Consider the following 13831-nt stretch of genomic DNA (forward strand, 5'->3'; position numbering starts at 1 on the left):
TTTGGCATTTATCCCAACTAGGGATCTACAGAAAGAATATAACCACTCTCCTAGGGGCTCACACAGAGACAGAATATAATGGTTATAGCAAATGAAATCCTGGCCTTCAGACAGTTTATAATACCTTTACAGGAAAAGCAGCAACACTTCTCACCGGAATGTGTGAAATGCTTGGCTTTGCAGTTGGGATTTCCTTTGAAAGAAGAACATCCAGATGAAGGTTGCTTGATGTGAGTGGATTTTCTAAGAAGTTTCATTGGACAAGAGAAAAAAAAGGTAAATTTTAATGACATTAGCCTCAGATGATTAGAGTTTATTTTAATCATCAATTCAAATTCCACAACACTTCCTTTACAGGTTCAAAATATTTTTTATCTTGAAGAAAAAGTGCAAACACACATACATACAAATCCCAATAATCCACCCCAGTATAATCTAGAAGGACAAATTAAGACAGTTTATAAAGTAATTTGCTCCATGCGAAAATGCTTGCAAAATATAACCACCTCTTTCTTAGTATTTAGAAATAAACAATATAACTGCTTTAAATACATGCTAATCCTGTTATTTCATATAAAGCTCCATGTGACTGATACAAATGTAACTGGTCAGACTTTACAGGAAATATTTTGTAAAATAAGGTAAGACCCCATTTCTTAAACAAGTCATTTTCTCATACCTCCTGAGGCTTTCCTTTGGGTCTGTGGGGCTTGACATGCAAATGTATTTTTCCTCTGTCCTAAAGTGGCAGCGATGAAAGCCTGCCCACTTCTAACAGCAGCCGTTATCTGCATGGCCTGCTGCTGGGCCTGGAGGATTCCTGGGTGACTCATTAGTGGTGGGCCTGAGACCCTGATTGGATCAGTGATCTCTCTCCTGGCTGGAACCTACAGGGCATCAACACAGAACACAGGAAAATGGATTTAAGAATAATATTGATAATTTCATTTCCTTTTGTAAAGAGGCTTTCAGAATATTGACATTAATAATATCCCATGTGATCCAATAAACACATCATTGAACTATGCCCAGAAATAAATCAAAATAATTGAACTATGTAAGCAGACAAGAAAATTTTCTTGGAGTAAGAGAAAAAATTAAGTCTCATATGAAGAAGACACTTTGTATGCAGACAAAAATAACAGTAAGACATATCCTTCCAAAGTTACCAGACTTAAGTTAAAGAATTTTTTAGGTAACTGGGTAAAAGCCTCAGGTGATGCATAAAGGGAGAAATAGGCTAGCATCAGACTTTTCCAGAGCAACATCCCTGACAAGGAGAGAAGGGAACATATGAAAGAATGTTCAGCTGGACTAGTAACACAAATGTACTATGAAACAAGGAAATAAAATTTCACCCAGATTTACAGGTTTTTAAAGAATTATAGTGCCCATTTTTGGTAAGGGCTGGTGGGAAGGGAAACCTGAAACATTCTGTGGGACTGTAAATTGTTACAACTCTTCTTGAAGTCAACATGGCAATATACTTGTAAAATCATAAGTTTATCTTCTTTTGTCTAGTTACTTCCACTTAGGAGAATTTAAGGAAAAAAACACTGATGAAACCAACAATTCCTTAAATATAAGAATTTGGAGGGAAGTTACATAGCACAGTAAGATGAAAACTAGAAACATGACAGCATTTGCAACTAAAGGGAAATAATGTTAGCCTCCCAACATTTTTCTTCATAAGAAGGGGAAAGAAACTAGTGTAGTAAATACCTATCTGTTTGACCTGGGATAGACATTCAGTATCTCCATGTCACAGATAAAGAAAATGAAGCTCAGAGAAATGAAATAACTTACCCAAAGACATCCAGTTATTTTTTGAGAACCAGAATTTAGGTTCTTAAAGGTGACTTGGAAGCATAAACTCTTTTTTGTGTGCCATGAAGAAGTTTCTGCTGTCAGCATGCACCAAGAACAAACAGCACACAGACTAGACCAGAGAAATTACATTTGTGCTAAGTACTACATTTTAAACACACAAGTGTTAAAGGAATACTATTCACTGCAATGCTTCTTTACCTTCTTTACATGACATAAAAGAACTTCATCATTTATCAAATAAATTACAAGAAGTTCAAATTACTTTGAAAAACTGTAGTCAGGTCTCCTATTCATGGCAGTTATGTTCTCCAGAGTCCCAAAAACAATGAATCAGTGAAACTGAATCATTGCTCCCAGGGCAAATACAAAGTTAGGTTCAGGTGAGTCTCTGGTAGTAACCTTTTAATCAACCAATCAGTAGCAAAGCCTTATTTTATGTGTGTTTCTGTTTAAAGACACTTTATTAGATATGGCTGATTCATAACACTGAACTTGTGGTTAACAGCATTGTAATTCATGCCTGAAGTAAGCTTATCAAACACACATATTGTCTCTATATGGAACATCACAGCCTTCTTGCTCTTAGGAATACTAGACAGCATTATATTTACGGGCCTTTTAAACAGTGAAGTCACCAAAAAAAACCCCCACAAAAATGCCAAAATCATGGCACCAAACAGACCAAGAAAAGGTATCTGTCAACAGTATGAGAGCTGAAATAAGAGGGCAGTGCTGCCTTGTTCGACCTTAGCTGAGAATGAGCACATCAGGCAATTCAAATTTTTTGTGACTCTACACGTCTATGAAGAATCACAAAAGCACAAGTTTTGATTTTAGAGTTACGAATTAATTTTAGTGAATAGGTGAACTTGCAAATACAGAACCTGCAAATAATTAGGATAGACCATATAATTTGGTTAAAATATTATGCAATAAAAAAATATACCTGCTTTTAATGAAAATGTTACATAATAGGGAAAAAATGAAGGATGTGGAAAATGCTTACAAGTAGGAAACAATTTACTGACTGCCCACTTGTACCCCCTGGTGGATAACAAAACAGTAAGTACTAGAATATATTTAAAGAACCAAATGAAAAGGTACACACTTTAAAAAGTAATGTGCCACAGGATGTTTGTGGAAAAAGATGGCGGTGTGAGAAGTGAGGCAGAAAACTCCTCCCTAAATCACATACAATACAAAAATACAGCAAATACAACTAATCCTGAATGAGTGATCCAAAGACTACAGAGCAGACTGATAACATCTGGGGAAAAGAGAAGACGTCACAGAAAAGAGTAACATAGCAAAGCTGCAATGCAGGGGCACCCAAGCCCTCCCCCGACCCCAGCTCACAGGAGGGAGGAAGAGAAATGGAGCAGGGAGGGAGTAGAAGCCTAGGATTGCTAAACACCAAGCCCTGGAGATCTGCTTGGAGCATGAACCCACATTACATGGTGCTCCAGAGATTAGAGAGGTTGAAAGCAAAGACAGGTGGAATACTCGGAGAGACTGAGATTCCAGCTGCTTGAGGAGCACAGGTACCCACAACTGGCTGCTCCGGGACAAAGACTTCCCAACAGCAAGTGGGGTGCTAAAGGGGCAAATATTACACAGAGCTGGCTGCTCAGGAGAAAGGGCGGTGGACAAAATCATCCTGGCACACTTAGCTCAGCAGGTTGGGAACTTTCAGGAGCTTCAGATGCTCCATTTGCCTGGCTGGCAACACAGCCCCAAAGCCCCCACTGCAATATGCAGCCTGCTGCTCCCTCCTCATGGCAGGCACTGGTCCTGATCATCTGCTGCCCTTGCCACCACGCCAGGCCAGTAGAAGGCTGGCCCAGCCTATGGCACCTATGGGGGCACAATGTAGAGGCTCCTCCCTGCACACTAAGTGCACTGGACTTGGCACCAGAGGCAGGCACTGCAGCCGGGAAGCAAAACAGAGCTCTTTCCTTCCTGTAGGCACTGGAGCGGCATGCCTGTGACTCCCACCATTGCTCCAGATACTGCAGATAGAGAATGCTCTACTAGGAGATGCTGCAAATAGAGAATGATCTACTAGTAGAGATTCTAGTACTAGAGGTCGCTACCTACACAAAGTTATTATTCCATAGGAATCACTAGAAAAATTAAATGGTAAAAATTTTGTACAAACAAAAATTCAGATGCCAGAAAGAGGGCTAAGTGAAACTGAAATCACCAATCTTCTTGAAAGATTTAAAATGAAAATCATAAACATGTTCACGGAGATACAGAAAACTGGTCAAGATCTCAGGGAGGACTTCAAAAAGAGACAGAAATTTTTAAAAATATAGTATCTGAAACAAAACATACAACAGAGGGGGATGTAAAGTAGATTAGATGAGGAAGAGGAGACGGTAAATAAAATAGAAATAAATATTGATCAATATAATTCTTATATTAGAGAACAGGAAACTAGAGAAGCTGAGGAACAGAGAGAAAAAACGATCTCTAGGAATGAAAGAATAATAAGAGAACTGTGTGACCAGTTAAAAGGGACAGTATTCACATTATAGCAGTACCAGAAGAAGAAGACGAGAGAGAAAAAGGGATAGAAAGTCTCTTAGAGGAAATAACTGCTGAAAACTTCCCCAATCTGGGGAAAGAAATAGTCTCTCAGGTCAGGAAGTGCACAGATCTCCTAACACAAGGGACCCTAGGAAGACACATCCAGTCATATAGTAATTAAAATGGCAGAGATCAAGGACAAGGACAGAATATTAAAAGCAGCCAGAGAGAGAAATAAGATCATATATAAAGGAAAGATGATCAGGCTTTCATTAGACTTCTGAGCAGAAACCTTACAGGCCAGAAGGGCCTTGAACCAAGAATACCCTATCCAGCAAAATTATCATTTAAATTTGAAGGACAGATTAAACATTTTCAGAGAAGCAAAAGCTGAGAGAATTTACCTCCCACAAACCGCCTCTACAGTGTATTTTAAAGGGACTGTTATAGATGGAAGTATTCCTAAGGCTGAATAGCTGTCACCAGGGGAAATAAAACCACAGTAAAGAAAGTAGACCAACTAATAATTAAGTAAATGCAAAATTATATTAACTACCCACAAAGTCAGTCAAGGTTATACAAAGAATATAGAATATGACACCTAATACATAAAGAAAGGAGGAGAAAGAAGAAGGGGAAAAAAAAGAACCTCTAGATTGTGTTTGAAATAAAGTAATAGGCGAGTTAAGTTAGACTGATAGATACTAAGGAAGCTGCCCTTAAACCTTTGGTAACCACAAACATAAAGCCTAAGTACATATCAATTGATAATCACCCCAAATGTAAATGGACTGAATGAACCAATCAAAAGACATAGAGTTACAGAATGGATAAGAAACACAAGATCCATCTCTATGCTGCCTAAAAGAGACTCACTTCAAAGCCAAAGACATACACAGACTGAAAGCAAAGGGATGGAAAAAAGATGTTTCCTGCAAGTAATAGGGAGAAAAAAAGCAGGAGTTGCAGTACTTGTATTAGACAAAATAGACTTCAAAACAAAGAAAGTAATAAGAGACAAAGAAGGACATTACATAATGATAAAAGGGTCAGTCCAACAAGAGGAAATAACCATTATAAATATCTATGCACCCAATAAAGGAGCACCAAATATGTGAAATAAATACTAATAGAATTAAAGGGGGAAATAGAATGCAATGCATTCATTCTAGGAGACTTCAACACACCACTCACTCCAAAGGACAGGTCAACCAATAGAAAATAAGTAAGGAGACACAGGCACTGAATGCATTAGAACATATAGACCAACAGACATCTACAGAATAGTCCACCCCAAAGGAGCAGGATATACGTTCTTCTCAAGTGCATATGGAACATTTTCTAGAATAGATCACATACTACGCCACAAAAAGCACCACAGTAAATTCAGTGGGATTGAAATTGTGCCAACCAGCTTCTCAGACAACAAAGGTATGAAACTGGAAATAAATTATGCAAAGAAAACAAAAAGCCCACAAACACATGGAGGCTTAACAAAATGCTCCTAAATAACCAATGGATCAATGACCAAATAAACACAGAGGTCAAGCAATATACCGAGACCAATGAAAACAAGTCAATACCCCAAAACCGTGGGACACAGCAAAGGCAGTTTAAGAGAAAAGTATATTGCAATACAGGCTTACCTCCAGAAAGAAGAACAATCACAAATGAACAGTTTAAACTCACAAGTAATGAAACTAGAAAAAGAAGAATAAATGAAGCCCAAGTCAGTAGAAGGAAGGACATAATAAAGATCAGAGCAGGGATAAATAAAATTGAGAATAAAACAATAGAAAGAATTAATGTAACAAGGAGGTGGTTCTTTGAGAAAATAAACAAAATAGATAAACCCCTAGCCAGACTTAACAAGACAAAGAAGAGTATACACACATAAACAGAATCAGAAATGAGAAAGGAAAAATCACTATGGACACCACAGAAATACAAAGAATTATTAGAGAATATGATGAAAAATTATATGCTAACAAATCAGATAACCTAAAAGAAACAGACAACTTTCTAGAATACTACTGGCTTCCAAGACTGACCCAGGAAGAAAAAGAAAATCTGAACAGACCAATTACCAGCAATGAAATTGAACTGGTAAAAAAAAAACACCTAAGAACAAAACGCCTGCACCAGATTGTTTCACCACTGAATTTTATCAGACATTTAGAGAAGACTTAATACCCATCCTCCTTAAAGTTTTCTAAAAAGTAAAAGAGGAGGGACTACTTCCAAACTCATTCTATGAAGCCAGCATCACTCTAACACCAAAACCAGACAAAGACACCACAAAAAAAAGAAAATTACAGACCAATATTCCTGATGAACATAGATGCAAACATCCTCAACAAAATATTAGCAACCTGAATTCAAAAACACATCAAATAGATCATCCATCATGATCAAATAAGATTTATTCCAGGGATGCAAGAATGGTACAGTATTTGAAAATCCATCAACATCATCCACCACATCAAAAAGGACAAAAATCACATGACCAACTTCATAGGTGATGAAAAAGCATTTGACAAAATTCAATATCCATTCACAACAACAACTCTCAACAAAATGGGTATAGAGGGCAAGCACCACAACATAATAAAGGCCATATATGACAAATCCACAGCCAAAAAGCAAATAGCCCGATTAAAAAATGAGGATATGAACAGACACTTCTCCAAAGAAGAAATTCAGATGGCCAACAGACACATGAAAAGATGCTCCACATCACTAATTATTAGGGAAATGCAAATTAAAATGACAATGAGATATCACCTCACACCAGTTAGCATGGCCAATATCCAAAAGACAAGAAACAACAAATACTGGCGAGGATGCAGAGAAAGGGGAACCCTCCTACCCTGTTGGTGGGAATGTAAATTAGTTTAACCATTGTGGTTAGCAGTACGGAGCTTCCTCAAAAAAGTAAAAATAGAAATACTATTGATCCAGGAATTCCATTCCTAGGAATTTAACTGAAGAAAACTGGATTCCTGATTCAAAAAGAAACATGCACCCCTATGTTTATCTCTGCACTATTTACAATAACCAAGATATGCATCCTAAGTGTCTATCAGTAGATGAATGGATAAAGAAGATGTGATACATATACACAAGAGAATATTATTCAGCCATAAAAAGAACTGCACTTGCAACAACATGGATGGAGCTAGAGGGTATTATACTCAGTGAAATAAGCCAGGTGGAGAAAGACAAGTACCAAATAATTTCACTCATCTGTGGAGTATAACAACAAAGCAAAACTGAAGGAACAAAATAGCAGCAGACTAACAGACTCCAAGAAAGGAGTAGTGGTTACCAAAGGGAAGGGGTTGGGGAGGTTGGGCAGGGAGGGAGGAAGAAGGCATTAAGGGGTATTATAATTAGCACACCAATATAGGTAAGTCATAGGTAAGCATTATAGCATGGAGAAGACAAGTAATGACTCTATAGCATTTTACTACGCTGATGGACAGTGACTACAATGGGGTGTGTGTGGGGACTTGATAATATGGGTGAATGTTGAAACCACAATGTTGCTCATGTGTAACCTTCATAAGATTGTATATCAATGACACTCAAAAAAAAGTAATGTGCAACAAAAGAGAGGAACTAAATAACTCACATTAAATTTGGCAGAATGTGCAATTCTCTTTTTTGGTCCAGAAGTATTCTGAGAACACAACATATCTAATTCCATTTGCTTTCTTGAAGCCTAGTGGGAAAAAGATAAGAATTATCCAATTTCAGCATAGTAAAGGTGAATTTAACATGTTTCCTGAAGAGGCACAGGAATCCGTGCTACAGAATACTGGGCAACTTACTAAGAAGTAATTTCATTTAGATAATTTCAGATGCATAGATTCCAACAGAAGATTCCTCCAAATTAGGAAATTAATTACAAATGGCTAAATGGAAGACCATGGCCTCTTACGTAAGTCTGCAAGACACTATGGCTGGTGAATTATGGTTTTGGCCTTGACATTCCAATATATTATTGATCATGAGTATCAGTGTGTGTTATATGCACATAATATGCTATATTCTATAGAGTTAAGAATATAGAGAATATGTATTAAAGAAAAAATCCCTTAAATTTAGGAAAAGGTAAAAAAAATCATGACCCACCTGCTTGGCAGTCTCTCCCTTATGAGCTTCAGTTTCTGTGAACTCATCTAAAATTTGAAGACATTCCTTCATAGTGTCATCAGAATCATAGGGAGTGCCATCTTCAGGACACTCCTTATCAAAATCAAATTTAGCTAATCTGCTGTCTTCGAAAGTACTGAAATCTGGACTACTGTCTTGTACTCTCAACACTTTGTATTTTGCATGCTTATCTGAATAAGAGATTTGGGATGGTCTTGAATACAGACTTTCCGTTTCTTCTTTTTCAGTATCATATATTGGTTTTACATGTATTTCACTCTCTGGATAACTTTCATGATGAGTTTCCTTCTGTATTTCTTTGTCACTGAGCATTACACAAGATGTATTTTCTTCTGAAATACAGACACAGTTTTTCTCAATCATTTTTCCCATCTTAGAAATGTGGTTTTTAATGCTATATAAGTTACTTTTATTATCTAGTGAGGTTTTCATAAACAATTTTGGTTGTTCTAATTTGTTATTTTCTTCATCTATTTGTGTAGTTAGTTGGGTTTTAACTATTTTTTTCTCTTCTGGGCCACTAATTTGAAGATTGCTCCTCTCTGGAGACACGCTGTGTATTCTTTCATTCATATTCTGATATTTGAAGCCCCTACATGGTTTAGATTTCTTAGATGTAGGCATGATTGGAGGTACATCTATTACAAGGTCATCTTCATCAGAGTCTTGAAGATTTATTTGAATTCTAATTGGTGAAACATAAGGTCTTTGGTTCTCAGAGTTGTGGCAATTTTCGCCGGCAGATTTTTTCAAGCAGCAGAAGTGCTGTGTCTCAGTTTCATCCTGCCTTGCTTTGGCTGCCCCAAGCAGCCCTGTGGGATGACTGAGCGAGGGATCATGTTCAAAACTAGCTGCTGGACATCTGTGCTCCATTACATACTTTGTAGGCTGACTCTCTTTGTTCTGTGATGGCTCATTCCACTTTCCCTTTGGGAGCAGGCTATTTTCAGGAAAATCTTGTCTCACATTTGCATCATTCAAGGATGCCATAGGGCTTTGGGGGTAGTTCTTCAGGTGCTAATGTAGACTTGGAAAGCCCCTTCTGCTGTTCTTCAACCTTGGTCTCGACTTATTCAATTTCTTTGTTGATTCTTTCCAATTCTTCCTAGTTGCACCTAGTATTGTCAATAAAAGGTGAATTTTATCTTTAAAAACCTCTTCTTAAGGTGAAATGGACACTCCAAAATATTCCAGACAAGTAGTTTCATGGTAAAAGGACATGAACTCTTTCAAACCTGGCCTTAAACATCGGAGTTTGTTTACTGGTCAGTTCTTGGAAGGAGAATGAGAAGTCAATGACTGTTTAAATCTTTTAAATGTTTAGCTCATTCTCATGATCAACTAAAGTATACTTGTGCCATTTTACTGGAATGACTATAAATCAGTGGGACAAGCCAGGTTTATACATCATTATTAAACCATGACAAATGTGACACAATTTGTATATACAGTATCTTATTAACTAATCAGCAACAGACAATTTTGGGAACAGTTCAAATAGCTGAATGCCACTTACACAGAACTGTACATAGTCTCATCCACCAACACATCTCCTCTGTCATAAGAAAAAGTTATTTAAAGCACTAGTCTTTCCTTAATTAAGCTGGTCTCAACATTCTCACTAATGTCCTTGAGGTCTTACTGAATGCCTCAAACACAAAACAAAACATTCCCTCCTCCCTACCAACAACCATAAAAAATATTTTTAAAAATCAGCAAAATGTTAACTCCAAAGCAGCTGAATCCACACTCCAGAGGAAAACCAGGATAGCAAGAAGAAATAAGGCTTATATAATGACTGTTTACAACACCTAGCAGTTCCTTCCTTTTTCCTAAGGAAAAGCTCTTCCCTGTTTCCAAGATATACTGTTCTATATCAATTATGAGATAATTTCCACATCTCTCCCTTCCCCAAACAAGAGGTATCAGATCTAGTTCAAATCATGCTTTCTAAAACTCTGAATTTATTTTAGATAACCTATGTTTTGCTAATACACAAATGCTTCCTCTTTATACAGTGAGATTTCTCCTGGCTCAATAGCTTTTCCATTTACCATTCGTTTTTCTATTAAGAAACTCTATTTTATTGAAATCCAAGAAACAACGTGTGTAACAAGGTTGTATCACATTTTGATGGACGAGGAGAAGGCAAAGAGCAGGCAGAAGAATGAGAGTTTTCCTAGGATCCAAACATAAACGCCTGGCTCTAGTTTTTTTTTAAATAAACTTGGAAAGAGGAGTAAACTCTGGATAACCAAACATAACTGCATAACTGCGTCTGGGCATAAGCTGGGTTTTATTTACTTGCCATGATTCAGGAAGGGCTGTTTAAGCCATGCTTTGAAGGCTACTGAAAATAAAAATGATTATACTGCCCCTCCATGTCTCAAGATTTAAAAAATCTGTTTCTTCTCCCATCAGAAGCTAGATTTGGAGAGGGCGAATTCTGAAGGCACACTTACAGTTTGCTCAGGCTAGAAGTGACTGGAAGAGCTCCTTTTGATTTGCAAACACTCCTCACCCAAACCAGGGTCCCACCCTCCCACCTCCCACCTCCCACCTCCCACCAGAGCACAGAAAACCCCTGTAATAATTCCTCGCCGGGCACGGGAGGCAGGGAGAGAGAAGACCCACAAGAACACGCATCTTACACGACACACCTGCGACGGCCTCGAGGTTCCAGCGCCCTGGAGCGCGCGGCTGTCCTCACGCGGCGACGGCGCCCGCCCCGCGCCCGCACGCCCCGCCCACCCCACCGAGGCGTCGGCCCCGGCCCCGCCCCCGCCCGAGCGCTCCCGACCACCCACGTGGTTCTTGGGACGGCCAGGCCCGGTCGGCCCTTGTGCCCAGCGTTACGGCCGTGCCCCTCCCCAGGCTCCCGGAACTGTGTGGCCACCCAAGAGGCCGAAGAGAGCACCCCAAACGGGACCCCCGTAGCAAATCTCAGAGAGTACATTTCGCGGGAGCCACGAAGAGTGAAGACTCCTGATCCTGGGTGTGGATGCTGGGGAGATTCACTCTTGGAGACTCTGGAACAATTTCGCTCCTCGTTCTAAACCAAGTGCTTGTTTTTCTCTTGCTCGTAACAGCCACTCTAAGGGAATCGACTTTAAGTAGTTGAGGTAGAAGTAAACAGATTAAAGTGTGTGTTGGCAGGCTGGGGAAGGGCGATTATGGGCTTCAAAGAAAGGAAATACCAGGGTGTTTCAGAATGGGTTATCTGGAGGGTTAAAAAGGAGGTGGTGTTATTGTCCTTTCAGGGAAACAAATGAGAAGTCCAGAGAATCTGTTCAGGAAATGCAGGTTTAGTGATGGTGTGGAGGGTCGGCATGGGACAGATGAGAAGGCACCCCCACCCCCCAAACATACACACACCAGCCTGGGCTGTATGACCCTCTCCTCACTTTTAGACTAGGGCAGGGGGGAGAAGAAGGTGGAGACCAATAAAGACCACCTGATATTCTTCATCTCCCCCACCCCAGGCTGTGACGGCACTTTATAATGGTATCTACTTATCTGTAAGCTATGCCAACTGAGGACGAGAAGCCAGTTTTTAAAAATGTATTTAACATCACCTCGTTTAGTCACTTTAGCCATAGTAATGCTGTATGGATTAATTTTCCTGCTTGAGTACTGGAGACAAATTGTATAATTCAAACGTGATTCTTCCACCTATTTTCAATCAAAATTCTTGGCACTTCCCAAGAGGTGGGTGGAGAAAAAAGGTGGGAATGTTTGGTAATTAACCCCTCCCTGAGCCCACCCAGCATTCTTCCCACAAACCCTTTCTCACGCATGGTTTCAGCGTGCCTCCACTGCACCTGGAGCACCTCCAAGCAGCTGCAACCACCTGCCTCACTCAGTTTCCACCACTTTTCCCGGTGCCTGAACTGGCAGTACAAACACTGGCATCGGCCTCCAGGGCTGTCAAAAGGCCATGGAAAATTGCAAAAGTAACTCGCAGAGGGTAGCATGGGCTACTGCTCAAAGCCACCCCCAACTGGCTCAGAAATTATGCCCACTATTAGCAAGATCTGGCAAAGGGGGCACCTGCTATGATACCTTTTTTCCCCTAAGGGTACTGTCTTACATGGTCCATAGCTATTTACAGGAGGAGCTTCATAGCTTTCCCAACCAGTGGTGAGGCTGGAGCTGGAGTGGGGAGAAAATGGGAAGTGAGTTGACTCTGAGTGACTTGGTAGAAGTGGAGGTGACTGTAATGTGTGCATCCATCCTCGTGGGTAAGGAGGTTCATAGAGACCTAAGCTAGAGGTACAGAAAATTTCCTAAGAGCTGAAAGAAACCCTTGCGTTAAGGAACTTCTTGCCTGTGAAAGCTGGGCCTACCTTGTTCCTAAATAACGTCATTTGGCTTTCCTTACAACTTTGACTATTAACCTTCATGGAGCATAGAGCACCTTAGCTTGGAAGCAGTCTTAGCTTTGCCCCTCTCTAGCAGGTGACCTTAGGCAAGGTATCCGACTTAACCTGAGTTTTCATTCCTTTACCTGTAAAATAAACCTGCCTTTCAGAGGTTAGTATAATTCAATGGGGTATAATGTACCAAAGTGCCTAGGGTGAGAATTTAGGAGGGCAATGAAACCTGTCTTAAGGTCTTCCCCTCCCCACACATATCCGCAAAAGAACTGATCGTAGTACAGAATGTAATATTCCTATTCCATTGGGAGTCTTTGTAGACCGCAACCCTCCTGGTATGAACAGCCTCATTAATCAGTAGCAACTTGGATCAGTCTAGTAGGCTTTGCTTGACTTCCAATAGAGCATAATGGGTTGAATGCTTGTGTGGAGAAGGAAGGGACCTTCAGCTCTAAAGGACTCAGTGTCCATGAATTGCCCTCTAGGAAGTTAAATGCTAGTACCCCTCTCTCCTTTCCCTTTGTCTGGAACCTGAGTTATGTCAAATGGTTATGAAAACTATAGAAATGGGGAAAAAAGTATTTTTTCTTAATCTTGTTTGTTCTATGAGAGCAACCCTGATGACTTTAACAATTCAAGAAAGCTAGACATCTCGAGGACATCTCAAGTACTAACTTAGTTTCATCACCTGATAATGGCACAGTTGTTTTGCCAGTGGGGCATGAACAGTTGTGTTCTCTTGGCTTTGGTTGTGGTGATTAAAGTCCTCAAAATGTCCCTAAGGAAAGGGAAATTTCTAAATGTCCTCAATGAAAAATGAACTAGCCTAGAGGAAATACTTTTCATAGGTCATTCCCCAGAATTATTTTACTTGAGTTTTCCACACCTGAAATTATTTCCTTGTAGTTTTTTCC

Source organism: Manis pentadactyla, chromosome 3 (genome assembly GCF_030020395.1).
Source record: "Manis pentadactyla isolate mManPen7 chromosome 3, mManPen7.hap1, whole genome shotgun sequence".
Taxonomy (NCBI): domain Eukaryota; kingdom Metazoa; phylum Chordata; class Mammalia; order Pholidota; family Manidae; genus Manis; species Manis pentadactyla.